At 46.8% G+C, this 14,076-nt stretch overlaps 1 protein-coding gene across 2 annotated transcripts in view; it reads left to right on the forward strand.

Annotated features, from left to right (window-relative positions):
- Positions 1-14,076, forward strand: part of NECAB2 (N-terminal EF-hand calcium binding protein 2) — a 101,958-nt gene that overhangs the window by 58,184 nt on the left and 29,698 nt on the right. The window lies entirely within an intron of this gene.

The raw sequence follows: 14,076 nt of genomic DNA on the forward strand, positions 1-14,076 counted from the left end.
CCTGGGCAAGGCAGCAAGGGGACGGATCCACGAGCAGCACTGCGCGGTCTGCATCGCAGCTGCAGTAGCAGCAGGGAAAAACCATGGCAGAGGAGGGCTCTAGGCATTCTTTAGGTTGATGTTACATCAAATTTGAAACTAAATATGGCACCTAACCGCTCTCACTGAGAATCAAGCTTTCGCAGGCTGCGCTGAGCTATCAAATTAAGGTGACAAGCACGTTAGCAGCTGATGTTTCCTTCCCCTCCACCTGCCTTTGCTGTCTCTCCCTCAGCACCTCCTCTGACTGCCTTTGCCTCTGAAGGGGTCCAAGGTGTTTGTGGGTCCCCTGATGAGTGTCTGGCACTGACGGCATTTGGGATCGGCACAAAGCTGTGGGGTCTGGGGGCCCCAGTGGGACGCCCCCCACCAGCAGGTAACAATGGTGCTGGGCACTGGCACATGGGACACAGCCCACTGGTGGGTTTTCTCTTTCCAAGAGGAACCCGTCTTCAAACGCCCGAGTAGTTTAGGCTGTTTGGAAATACAAATGAAAAGCCAGCTTTGAGTCATATTCTAGTGTGACTCTTATTCCTCTAGAGAGAAAAGCTCTGTCCAAAAAGCAGATGAAAAGATAATCCAATTTCAGATGAGAAGTCTTGCAGTAAGTGCTTAAAAAATAATAGTCTGCTTAATTATAAAGCTATCTGGCAGCACATAGATCGAGCCTTGCCCGTGTGAGTGCTGCATGCTTTGCCACCCATCCAAAATATCCCCTGGAAAGCAGTGATCGTTCTAGAGTGTGCTGGCACCAAAGCAGCAGATGTAAAACTCATCGACCCGATACAAGGGCTGCTGCTGAAGGCGTTTCTGAAAGCAAAGTAATTGTGAGGTTTCTCAAAATCCAGTCTTTCCCATGCGTCTAGTTCCCAAAACTTATTCCAAGATCAGAAATGCCAAAGACCAGCTTGGTGTTGTCACGACCCAGACTGGACAGACCAGGGAGTTGTGTTTAATTTGAAATTCCCTCGGGCTAAATTAAGGTGAAACGACAACAAACGATCAGTTAAAGATTTTATTTATGACAAAAGCAAACTGAACTGGGGAGGCGTGGTAGTAGGTGGCAGGGTTTCTCACAACTGGAATTGCCATAAGACTACTTCTGTACACCATGTAACCATATACATCAATTCAGGGAATAAGGAGATCCCTCCCGTTGAGTCCCGAGGTTCAGAGCAGACCCCCTTGCTTTCCAGACTCCTCCTCAGAGAAGGGCCCAGGGGCGGCTGGATCCACTCTTAGTCTCAGACTTGGTCAACAGTTTATATCTTGAAACAGATGAGGTGTAGGGTTTGTGGAAAAGGAAAGAGAGAAGACAGAGAGAGAAAAAGGAAGAGAGAAAGATCTCACCAGTCCTGGGTCCAGCATTGGTTCAGTCAGCCAACAGTTCCAGTGAGCTTGCGCACCCGGGGTTTCAGTCTGTGTCCTTTTATCATCCTTGCCCCTCCTTCGGGTGGGCACCTGAACTCCTCTAGTTAATGAGCAGTTTGTGAGCCTTTGGGCTCGTTTGTGGAGTAACTTCTCCTTCCCTGCAGACATAACCACTGTTTGATCTTTATATCAGAACAGGGAGCTGCATACCCTCCAGCACACCCTCCCACTCCTGTTGCTGATGTCTGAGCTGATGGGCTTTTCACCTTGGCTCCTTGCTGTGCGGGATTGTCTTTAAGCAGAACTTGCCCCACCACAATGTTTGAGAGATTAACTCTTTCAGTCTCTCACAGGCGTATAGTATTCACTGAATAATTAATCAAAGGAACTTAAGTGATCTTGTTATTAAAATTAGCTGGGAATGATCCATCCCTTCTAATGGTTCCTCTTCAATAGATACTAGATGCTGCCTTGCCCTTTGTGGGTCTATTTATTGAGCTCCAGGTGATGCTCCTGGGTGGGCTCTCTGTAGACCTGCCTCTGTTCTGAAATAATTTCTAGCATTGCCTGAGCTTATCAGCCTTCACCTGGCCTTTGAAAGAATGTAGGGAGCTGATGTGCATAAACCAGGATGTATGGGACTTAGTGTGTTCGTTTCTTCTGGCCTTCTTCAAATGGGAAATTGAATTGCCATCCATTTTTGTCTGGGGATTGTAGAGAATCTGCAGCTTGCTCCGAGCCTTAGTAAGGGATGTCTTCTAAACTGGACAGAGAGAAAATGTGTCATTTCTAATGTCATGCAACAGTGCTGCTGGCAAGCAGGGTCTTGCTGAGCAGCTTTTGAGCGTGGCAAGAGTTCCCACAATTCAGTAGTATTTTTCTTTTGCCAAGCTGGCTTGATCCAGTCATCAATACGCGTTAGGGACCGATACTTGCACAGAGCATGTAGCATCTGCTGTTCTTGGCTGGAAGGAAAAGCAATGAGTTGGTCACCCTTCCAAGTTAAATCCTTGCATGAAATTGGCACTTGCTTATTGATTTGGAAAGCATAGACACCTACAGCAAATTTATGAAGTTGGGGGAAGAAAATAGTCCTCATTTTTTATCTGCAAGAGCTCTCAGTCTCCAGAAAACCTATTTCAGAGCTGGGCTTCCTTCTGCAAAAGTGCTTTTCACTATGAAACGAGTAGTTTGCTTGACTGCAGTCAAGTTGTGTGTGTGGTCTTCACCTTGCACTGCTTTTGTTCTCCTCTGCACAGTAAATTGGTGGGTTTGTGGGAGGTTGGGCAGGAAAGATGCTGCCTCAAGCCCCCGGCATGCCCAAGCACTAGGGTTGCAATTTTGAGCACTGCTGCCACCGAGCAAGAGGAGTGGAGCGGAGCTTTCATTCTTCCATTTTACAGGGGAACGTAGGAACAACATTATCTTTTCAAAAGGCTATTTGAATGACAATTATTTGCTATTTGATAGAAGTTTGTTTATTTTAAAGGCTGGTTTTTGATACTCCATTTTATCCGTGTGTTTTTCTTATATCATGTTTGTTTAGTGTGCAAAACAAAGTTTGCTATTGAAATTACATTGCAGCTAGAGTAGAAAATGAAGAAAATTATGTTCTTGCTGATTATTAGTAATTGCTGTTACCAGCCAAATTACAAAATGTTCATTCAATTTCCTGGAGTATTTTTAGGAGCAGGGAACTGCCTTACTGGAGTAGATAAAATGAACGTCTGTACTGGTTGCTTGACTTGCTTTAGTTGGGAAGGTGGTGGAATGGAGAAAAGTTGGGCAGAGGAGTGGGAAAATGAGGCTGGCTATGGATGCAGGCATAGATGTGCTGCTGGGGGGAGTCAGTCGTGATGTGCTGTGGCTGGAGGAATGCGTGCTTCTGTCTCGGGCATCACAGTCCCCCAGTGAAACACCTCATTGCCAGCAAGGCCAGTTAGGAGGTTGCTGAACTGAAATGAGATACCCCCAAAATAGGCCAGGGGTGTTAATGAGGCTCCTTCTTTCTTCTTGCCTGCCTGGGAAGTGTCTCTAGGAGGTTAATGATGTGGCGTGGTGGGCATGGCTCCAAACACCCGCCTCGGGGGTTTTATTGCCGGGTATCTCCATAAGAGAACCTGCCATCCATGGCAGGGTGCGACGACTGTGCTGTAAGTCCCAACATTGCTGGCTATTTCATCTGGCAGCAGGCACCTGCCAAATGTGTCATGTATTTCCCTCATTTTTTGGCAAAATTATATTCATAAACCTACTGTTGCTTAAAAACGATGATTAAGTGGCATTTTTCTCTCCATTGCTCACACTGGCTGCCCCCCTTCACTCCTCCCAGCCGAAGCAGGAGGCAAAAGCAAGATGTTGCTAGGTGGTTTTTCACTATTGTGTTTAGCTGCTATTTCAGGAGGTTTCAGCACTGCTTTATGGGGAGCTGCCTGAAGATTAATGGGGAGGTAATGATATGTTACTATTAATATAAATGCTACTGGAATCGCACAAATTATATGTATGATATGTAGACATACATATTTAAATATACATATTTGGTTTAGTGGCAGAACAGGGCTTTAGAAAACATTAGATTGATGTTCACTGGGGAAATCCTGTTATATTTGCAGAGTTATCTAAACCTTTTCTTACCTTTTCTAACAATATGTATCAATTTTAAAAGGAAAAAGTCACTGCAAATGGAAAGTCAAACAAGTTTTAGGGTCATGAATGACCAGATGAAGCCCTTTAACAATGTTACTGTGATACTGGACAAAACTTCCTTTGTCTGACCTACAGTTCCCATCTTCTTCCAGCTCCCTGGGCCAGCACTTACACCCGCTTTGCATCGCCTCGGAAGGAAGGAGCACCTCTCAGTCCTTGTGGAAGCAGGGGGAGGTCAGACGTGGCTATTGACCAAACAAATTTAGTCCTGGCAGGAGATATTTCAAAAATTCCTTTTCTATCTCGTACATTTTTCATAGCTGCAGAGGGCAATCCTTTGGGGAGAGATCTGCTCACTGGAGCAGGACTTGTCCGATGAGCCGTACAGGTCCATTCACAAGGAGCCAAGAACATGGCATTAGCATTCTGCTGCTCTGTCGTTTGTTATCTCTTTGCTAGGCTTATAGCTATTCTTTTAATTGCTTCATTCCCCCCTCTCCCCCTCTAAATGAGCTCTTTTCTCCAATGGCAAGCACTAGAAAAGGTTGGAGCATTCATGTAGGATAATTAACAGAAGCAGTATCTCTTCTCAGAAGCATTTCACAGCTTCCCCAGACTGTCACTTTTGCCAGAGGATTGTGACAAATGGAGAACTGAAGACGCTCAGGTTCTCCAGCCTGTACCGCATTCAGCAGCATGCCGTCTCCTGCTCTTCCTGGCAGTTACCCAGGGTGGAAGTCCAGAGGGGCAATGATAGGCGATGGATGGGAGAACTGATGGCGTAACTTTGGATGCAGAACAACGTCCTTCTTGGAAACATGGAGCCACCTTCCTTCTCCGCCCCCTCAGCTGCTGAGATATCACAGGGAGCTGTCTTATAAATCAGTAATTTGGGATCGCTTTGGGGTGCAGGGATGTAGTGGGGTACGGTCAGGGCAGCTACTAACCTGAGTGCTGTGTTCAACCCCAGAGCCAGGGGAGGCACGACTGCACAGGGCCACCACAGAAGCAGGTAACAATGCTGATGAGCTTCTCTGCCTGTGCTAATTAGTCCTGCCCGGAGAGCTCTGTGCTGGCACAGCCGTGCTGCTTCCAGTGATGGATTCGGCTCCAGCATTCCAGGAGACCCGCAATGCCAGTGTGGACAGGGTGGGAGCTTGGGCCTGCCCCTGCTTTTGCAGGGAGATGGGGTGTACCTGGCCCTGAGTGGGGTGTTTAAATGGCTGTGGTCCCAAGTGGAGCTGTTGGTGGGGACAACCTTGCTGCCTGGCAAGGCGAAGCTGGCTGCAGTGGGTCCAGCCCTGGGCTGGCATGGTGGGACAGCCTCTCCTCAGGCCCGGTGATACCAAAATTCATGGCCTGCTGCCAGCGCCGCTTACTTAAGGTTGATGGAAGCAGAGCAAACGAGGAGGGACAAGTCTATATTGCACTGGCTGTTAATTGTGCAGGAGAAGCTGTTAAGATTGTGTTAGCGCTAATGAGGGATACGAGCAGGAGCGAGCCATCTCCTGCAGTTGTGACTGACGGGTTACGGTGTGTGTTTCGAGCCAGCGGTGGCTGTGCAGAGCATTGGTGCCAGTGCCGTGGCCTCTAAGGAGAGGGAGGGAGCAGGGCAGTGTGTGCTCCTCCTGCCCACCCTCCCCAGGCCCCTTCCTCCTCTAACTCAGCTGGGAAAAATCCCCTCAGCTCTTGTCCAATTTCAACCCTCTGCAAACATCATCATGGCATTTGTGGGGCCAGAAGCTCTCAAAATTGGGCTGATAGCTTGCAGGGATGAGTTTTGTTTCTCTGTTACTTCGATTGCATTGATACCCAGAGCGTAAAATTGTGTTCCCTTAGACCCTGTGCAAACACTTAAGACTGTGCTGTGGCTATGAAGCTTAATGCTCCATAATGGTGAGCAGCATCCCAAAGTGGGAGGAGATGCTGGCAAGGTGCTCCCAGTGAAGTTGGGGGTCTGAACTGATGCTGTTTCCCATGAGAGGAGCCGAAGGAAGGCATCTCCGTAGCAGCCCTGCAGCTCTCCAGCTTGGTGGTACCCTGCCTCTGAAAACTCCTGGTTTGGTGTTGTGTAAGAGCAATGTGGCATTTTGGAAGGGTCAGAGACAAAGGCAAATGAGCTCAAAATGTGTTCCCAAGCAAAGAGCTAGCAGCAAACAGCTTGCAAGGAAGCTTGATGTGTGCAAACTAAAGCTACACCTTGTGCTCCAGCTGATAACCTGGGCAGAAATGGACCTTCACATCATCACAAGTGAATATGAGGTTCTCAACATCCTCCTTCCAGCACACAACCCTGCTCCAGACCTGCACACCCTCAGTTCCTTCGATCACGCAGCAGCCTGCTGTCCTTCTGCTCCAGTAATGATTTTCCTCTGGTGGAAAAGGTCTGTTGTCACCACTTTGTTTGGATACCACAGTCCCCCCCGGCACACCCTCTGAGCTGCTTTACATTCCCCCAACCTGCATTGGACCTGCTGTCCTTTGGTGTGAGGACACTGCGTCTGAAAGAGTCCACTGCGGACTTTAGCCCATGCTACCCTTGCTTTTCTCCAGACTTTTGCAGTCCAGTCCTCTCAAAGTTGAACAGAAAGTACTTCTACTTCTTGGGCAAGGAATAATGATGATTATGATTAAGGTGGTTGGTTTTTTTCCTGTTTTTTCTCCCCCTCTCTAATCTTGGCTATTTACATTGCAAACCTGATTCAGTGGAGAGCTGGATTTGTCTGGGAGCTGAAGCCCACGCTACGGAGATGGATGTACCCATTGAAACCAACTTAATTTTTGAATAGTGAATGTTCTCAATTAGCTCTCTGGGAAACAAACTACAGATAGTATAATCAGCTGAGATTTTAACTGATTCAAGAGACAGTTCTTATCCCTTCTGAAAGGGACAAAATGATTGCACAAAAAATTATATGTCTGGCTCTAATTTCTGGCTCTCGAGAGTGTGAGCATTTGGTGGATTTTGTTCTTTCTGTTTGTGTGGAAGATGTTTTTTGAGTCCTAGCTTATTCTTCTCTGTGCCGACATATCACTTATGCTATCCTCTGCTCTACTTTCCATTTAAGTGAAGATACACTTGGTGCCAAAGCTGGTGCTCAGCAGCTGCATGCTGACAGAACTACTAAACTTCTCAGACTCATCAAAGAAAAGCGGCTTTTAAAAAATAAAAATTTCTCACTGGGAAGGTCATCAGGAGAAACACAAAGCTGGAAAAACTGCACAGAAACTTGTTTGAAAAAACATTTAAGTACGTTTTTCTATTTCTAATCATATTTCCCAGGTGTTTTCCCAGGCAGCCTCTCAGCGGGGTCCCTGGAGGGAGCCTGTTTAATGCTGGCAACAAGGCAGATTGGAGCTGGGAGCAGCAGGCTGGTGTTTACTGTGAAGGGCAAGGATCAGGGAGGGTTTATCTGTGCAAACAGAGTGGAGAAATATCACACCGGAGGGTTTTCTAGCTGGGACTGGGGCTCGGCTTCTTATTTTTTGATTGTGCAGGGCCATTCTGCATCATAGATTTTCTTTTCTAGGGAATGGAAAGATACCAAGATCTTGCATTAAAACCATAGAAGTGACTTAGGTATTTAATTCTAATCAGCTGCTTGTGTTCGAGTCATGTAGGCATTCAAATAGATTATAGCGTTTTGGTTTAAGCTCCAGTCTTACAAATTTATGTGTGTGTTTTTTCTCAATAAATGTGCATCGGGCACCACAATCAAGCAGCAGACGTGTCCAGCTGCTGCTTGGCAGGCAGAGCAAGCCATCTGCCTAGGGACTGAATTTGGGGAGTGGGTTATTTAGATCATTTTTCAGTGGCAAGAGAAGAGAATACATGAGAAACAAAGACATTGGGAAAATACAGGCAACAGAGTACAGGGATTTCTTGCTTTACTATTCTTTTACTAGTTCCCTGCCAGTTGTGTGTCACATATCCAAACCTGCACATTTGTTGCTCTAATTTCTTCCTCTCCTACATACAACTTTGGTGATAACCAAGATACCTGCTAAATCTAAAAGGAGGTGGAAGATGATTTAATTTTAACTCATGCTCTCAATGTCTTACCATTTGCTTCTGCCAATTAGCAAATCATTCAGCTGAGCTCCGAACAATGGTTTTTCCCTGTCTCTTTTGCAGTTCGATATTACAGAGATTACAAATAGACATCAGATTAGTCCAGACTTCCGTATCAAGTAGAAATAGGCAAAATGTTACATGTTCATTCATCAAAAAAGGCCATCTCTGACTGATTCATACTGTTGGCAGTTTGTGCAAAAAAACCCTGAGACCCTCTCCTCCCCCAAAAAGGAAGGAGTATTTATTTGTTTTAATGGTTTGCTTTGAAAATTGAGCTAAAAGAAATAACGAGAGGTTAAAAACATGCATAAGTGACTTTTGATGGAAACGAGAGGGCCAAGAAGTGGAGGGAAGTTTGTCTCTGTGCAAAACCAGCTGAAGTATAGCTTTACTGCAAGCCATGGAAAGTTATTGGTGCCATTAACCTGCCCCTGTGAAGGTGAAAAATCACAACATCCCTTGGCTTTCTTCCCAAGGAGGACCAGGACACCAGCACCCCAGCACGGCTGGGCAAGGTCGTTCAGTCAAACAGCTCTTCTCTGGGTAACTCAGCCCTGCAGGGTCCAGCACGGTACCGCTCTGAAATCCAGGCAGTGACTTCCAGTCCCTGTTATGCATACATAAATCTTTTCCACATTTATAACTGGTTTATCACTGCATTCACACACCTATCTTGTTCTTGTCCCTGTCGTGGTGAAGAGCAGTGTTGGCTTTGCAAGCGCCCTCAAGTTCCCTGCAGTGGTATTTGGTGGGGTGATGACCTGAGCCCCTCCAGTCGCCACCCAGCATCACAACTGGGAGAAGAAGAGATGCTGCATAAATGTGAGTGAGCAGTACCTGACAGCCGCTTAGATTGCCACCGCTCTTGCTTTTGGCATGTGGCACTGTAGGATTGCTCCCTATATGCAGGGTGTGCATGAAGCAGTCCTATCTGAATGCTGATTAGGCTTTAATATGCTTGTGGACGTTGTCGGCTTTTAACAAAGCAGCTGGGAAAATATTATTGAGCTGGCCAGACTGGAAAAACACTCATGGGTTCAAAGGCTGAGTGGTGGACAGGAGCCCACCTGGACAACTTTCTGTTTCTTTGGTTTTTAAAGCACTTTATTGAGCACCCCATGGCAGGAGGGCTATGTCATGATTTCATAAATAAGCATCATAGGTCAAACACATTATTTTCCTTCCTTTTTCTTTATATTTTTCTGCAGACAGGGGACCCCTATTACACAAAACCAAAATAGTTACAGTAGCTATCCCAGTAATAGAGCTGACATTACAGAGTGGTCCAAATGCATCACAAACAGCTGGTATTTAAAAGTCTGTCTTGAGGCTGATCAGTTTGAACAAGCCTGACAGCAAAATTGATGCCTCGTTAACTCAGATGCAACTGCTGTGCTTACTGTTCATGAAATGCATGTGCATGATGAAGAGCTCGGTTTAAAGCAGGCTGTGTGTAGGATTCAGTCTGAAGATACAGGCTCTGCATGGGACCAGGATGCCAAAATTAAATAATCAATTATCTCAATGTAACTTGATGTAAATATCACAAAAGATCATGCTGTGTTTCCAAAGCAGAGCTGGTGGAACTACCCTGAGAGCAAAGGGGAGGTTGCCTGTGCTGTCTCTGTGCTGGCCATGGCATGTACAGCCCGTCCTTCCGAGGCTTTTAGTCCCAGTTTTGCCTGGCACTGTCTGGGGATAAATTAAATGAGAGCTGATATAACCCAGTGTATATACACACTGGGCCCAAGTGTGTATATAAAAATAGGCAGCTCAATGAATTTGGAAGTGGCATCCCTCCTAGCAGCTAAGTTACTTGTAGACTGTAATTAAACCTGCCTTCTCTTTTCTTTGATGTACTTGTGGGCAGAGTGATATTTTTAAGATCAGGTCATCCATCCCCCCTCCAAAAAGTTGAGGGTTTAGATGCAATTTATTCAGGATTTGGCACACACAGACTTGAAAATGTTTAGTACTGTATTAAGCGTCTGTTTAATTTAAGGCAATGACTGTGCTTAGAAACCAACTGTTGGATTAATCTTCGTAGATCAGTGTGCTGCACTGATGTGTTTTTCAGGATATCAATTGCACTGTAAACAGGCATTTTATTGTGTTGTCATCTTGTTCACAGCTTTTGGGAGCTTTTCAAGAGATTTTCTTTTGCAAGTGCATGTCCACCTCTGACAAAGCAGAGAGAGAAGACATTGATTATTATTAATAGACTGTGAAATAGTCTTACAAGGTACAAAGAGAGACACAAGAGGAACATGCCTTAATCACCCCAAATTTTCTTCCACAGGCAGAAACAACCCCACCAGTTTTTGCTGTTAACCTGCAGATCTTGGGTGGCCCAGTCGGATATGGGGGGGGGGAACCTATCCCCTTGCCCCCAGCTGAAGCAGAAGGCTGTGGTGTCCCCCACCCCACAACGAGGTGCCATGCTTTGCAGAGGGCAGGCAGGGAGAGCAGTGGTGGGACATCTCTGCCTTGGGCTTCTCCTGCACTCCACGGAGTTTGGGGATTTGGATTAATGATGAGTACTTTGTGGAAAATTGCACCTTTATGCTGCCCTTTTTGATTTATAGAAGTGATGGGGCAGGAAGGGCAGAGCCTCACCGATGCTGAGCCCAGCTCATCAGCGGTACCCGGACTCCGGCTCCAGAGCTGTGTGACAAAGCAGCAGCTGACAGCCTGAAATGCCATATTGCAGTTGCTGATGAATGAACAAACAAATGTCTGGTACTCTGCAGGTGCCACTTTATTGCCCCTGCCTTTTTCCAAAGTGACATTTATTTCTCTTTTAACTAGCGAGAGTTTAGAGCATGTTTTCCAACAGCATCCAGACCATTAGTTTCATTTTTATCCACATTCAGTCACTTTTCTTGGTGTCCTTAATGGTTAGAGCTGGGTGTTTTGCTCTGTCAAATACCTCACTGCATAGAAAATGTTATCTTGGTTGTCTTGAAACTACTGATGAAAGCATCTGGTCTGCATCGGGGATGGTTTACAGCTCAGGACTTTCTGAGGATGTGGGAGATGCAACTGGGCTCTTCGCTGTGCTATTTCTGACCTGTACCTGCAGCTGTAGGTAGGAAATCAGGTTGCACGGAGGCTTGCACGGGGCAGGCTGACATTAGGTGGGACCCGGAGCTTCATAAATGTCTGTGACTGCAGAATAAATCAGTATGCCAAGGGAGTGAGGACCTGAACCAGCCTTGAAATATAGCAGCAGGTGGGAGTCTTTAAAAATGAGAAACCGAGCAAATAACACGTCATGTTGTAATGGTCTCTACCTTTACGGTAGATATTGATTCCCTGAAAGGAAATGGAAACTCTGAGAGTTGTGCTGCAGAAAGAGTGTGTTACAAAAGAGGGGTGTTTAATCCTCCCCACCCTGACGAAGTGCCCATGCTGGTTTTATCAGCTGCACAAGCAAAAGCAGGAATATTGCTGCTAGCAGGCGTTATTGCCAAACCAAGCCCCAGCGTGCGTATATGGGCCTTGTGCTCCTTGTACCTTGCACCCTGCGCACAGCCCTCGCCCATGGCCGTGGGGAGGGGAACGGCGTACGTGGGCCACTGGGGCCGATGGGGTCACTCACGGGAGCCTCTGCGAAAGTGTGAGCTGTCATTGCAGAAAAGTTTTCCCTTTTCCAAACCCAGGAAAATCCACACCAAAAGCCTTTCCTCGAGGATTGTGATGAGTGTGAAATTGTGGCCGGGGTAAGGGGCTCTGCTGGGAGAGGTGGGGATGGATCCCATAGGAGAAAACCAGCAGCTGTGACGGGGTCGGGGGGGCAGAGCTCTCTTCGGCTGCTGCATCCGTACCTTGGCTTTGATAGTTTTGGACTTCAGAGATTCTCTTTAGCAAGTTTAATAGCCTCTTTGCATTGTTTTTATGTGGTTTATTACTGCTACAAGAAAAATGCAATTTTACTGTGGGTCATTGGCTAGACGAGAGACATCTTTCCATCACACCCCTAATTACAGCTCATGTTGAGTGCTATGGCAACCGCCTTTCTGCACCACGCTGCCAGGCAGGACATCTGCACTCGGGTATCGCAGGCTTTTTTGGACCTCTTGCTCCGCAAAGTGTGCCGCCCACCTGTGGGATTCAGCATCATGAGGAATCAATTAGGAGCTAGTATTCAGTGCTTACCATCCTTTTATTTTTCCCTTTTCCTTTGCAAGCAGAGCTGGAATAGCCTTCGTAACGCAGGCACCTTACTGCAGAGGTATGAAAGCTGCTCCAAGCTGAACTCAGCATCTTCTGGCATGGTGGAAAGGATGCCCGTGAGCAGGTCTGCTTGTAAACCCTACACCCTGGGCTGCGCAGTGGCTGTAAGGCAAGGTGGCACTTGCTGAGGGTGTGACTGTCCCCTGGAGAGCCACCAGCCACGCTCAGGGTCTGCCCAGGGGCTTCCACATTCAGGAGGAGGAGAAGGGAGTGAAGTTCTTCTGCTGGTCTTCCCCATCATGCTAGAAGGTCACCGAAAGGAGCGTCTTTGGTGATGCTGAAACCACAGATGTGGGTATCTGAGATGCTTTTTGTCTGGTTTGGGCAGCGAGAGCCCTACCTGCCAGTGCTCAGCAGGGAGCCAGGACCTCGTGGCTTCTCTCTGTGTTTCTGCAGGCAGAGCAGGTCCGTCCTGACCTCCCAGTGTGACACTGCAGCAACTTCACAGGGACTTCTTGTGTAGGGAGGGAACAGCCTTGAAGCAGGATGAGTCAAGGAGTGTGTTTTAACCTGAGCCTGCCAGATTTACCGTGCTTGTTTATACTGAAGGTCAGCTCGGTTTACCTTGAAAAAAATCAGAGTTTTCTGGATTACTGGCTTGTAATGAGGAGTCTGCTGCCCCAGTGCTCTGGAGCAAAGCGCACAGTGCAGAGCACATAGCTTTGGGCACTAGCATTTCCAATGAATGTAGGCTTATGCTTTGAAAACTGGATCTGGGCAATGTCTGTATTAATGAGAATGCAGATGGCTTGTCAAGGTGAGGAGCCACAGAGAAAGCCATATGAAAATATTAATATTAAAATGTTAAAATATTACTATTTAGTGGGTCTGAATACAGATTTGCTGTGCAGCCCTGCTGCTGCTCACCTTCTGTCTTGCTGAGTGGCATTAGCCACGGTGGCCATGTGGTGTGGAAAAGAAGCAAAATTGTCCCTATCATGGTCATCATCTGCCTAAATCCAGAGGAAGGCTGTGTAAGGGGCAGGAAGGGGCTGCACCCTGGGTTTAGGTGGGAAAACATCCTTGGGGACACTAGACTTCAGCCTTCAAACTGGTGAACGAAAATCCTGCCAATAGCAAGGGCAAGTAGGAGGAAAGGGATTGTCTCCCAGAGTACCTAGAATCTGTTCTAATCCCAAATAACGCACCATAGGTGATGAGGATCTTCGTAATACAAAGTCTATATGTGAAAACTTCATACAAAAATCCTCCTTTTGCTTTTTTTTTTTCTGGGCACTTCTTTGTCCCTGTCTTTTCTTCTCTGTGGTAACAGTGCTTCAGAGAAAGACATGATTCACTGCTGGGCTTTCAGACCCCCTTACTGTGCTCCCCAGGTGCTCGATGATGGAGCACATGCCAGGGGAAGAATAAAGTTGTTAGTTTTGCTTTGGAGAAGGCAGCATTTCTCTCTGTTTCAGAAGCCCCCATCGGAGCTGTTCCCTGTAGGTGTTTCAATCTAAATCATTGGCTCCAGTGCTGGCAGTGTCCCAGTTACATGGTGATCCGCATGGACTCTGCAAAACTGCCCCTGTTTCATATAACACGGATTTGGGGAGAAACTTCCGTCTGGAGTGAATCGTGAGCCCTCTGTCAGCTCATGCAAATGGGCTCTCCTCCATCCACTCTGGGCATTTAAATAGGTGGTACTCCCTGCCCAACAGGAAAAAGCAGAGCTGAATGAATACATGCTGGGTTATTTAAGACTC

The sequence above is a fragment of the Buteo buteo genome, chromosome 11 (assembly GCF_964188355.1).
Source record: "Buteo buteo chromosome 11, bButBut1.hap1.1, whole genome shotgun sequence".
In the NCBI taxonomy this organism is placed as follows: domain Eukaryota; kingdom Metazoa; phylum Chordata; class Aves; order Accipitriformes; family Accipitridae; genus Buteo; species Buteo buteo.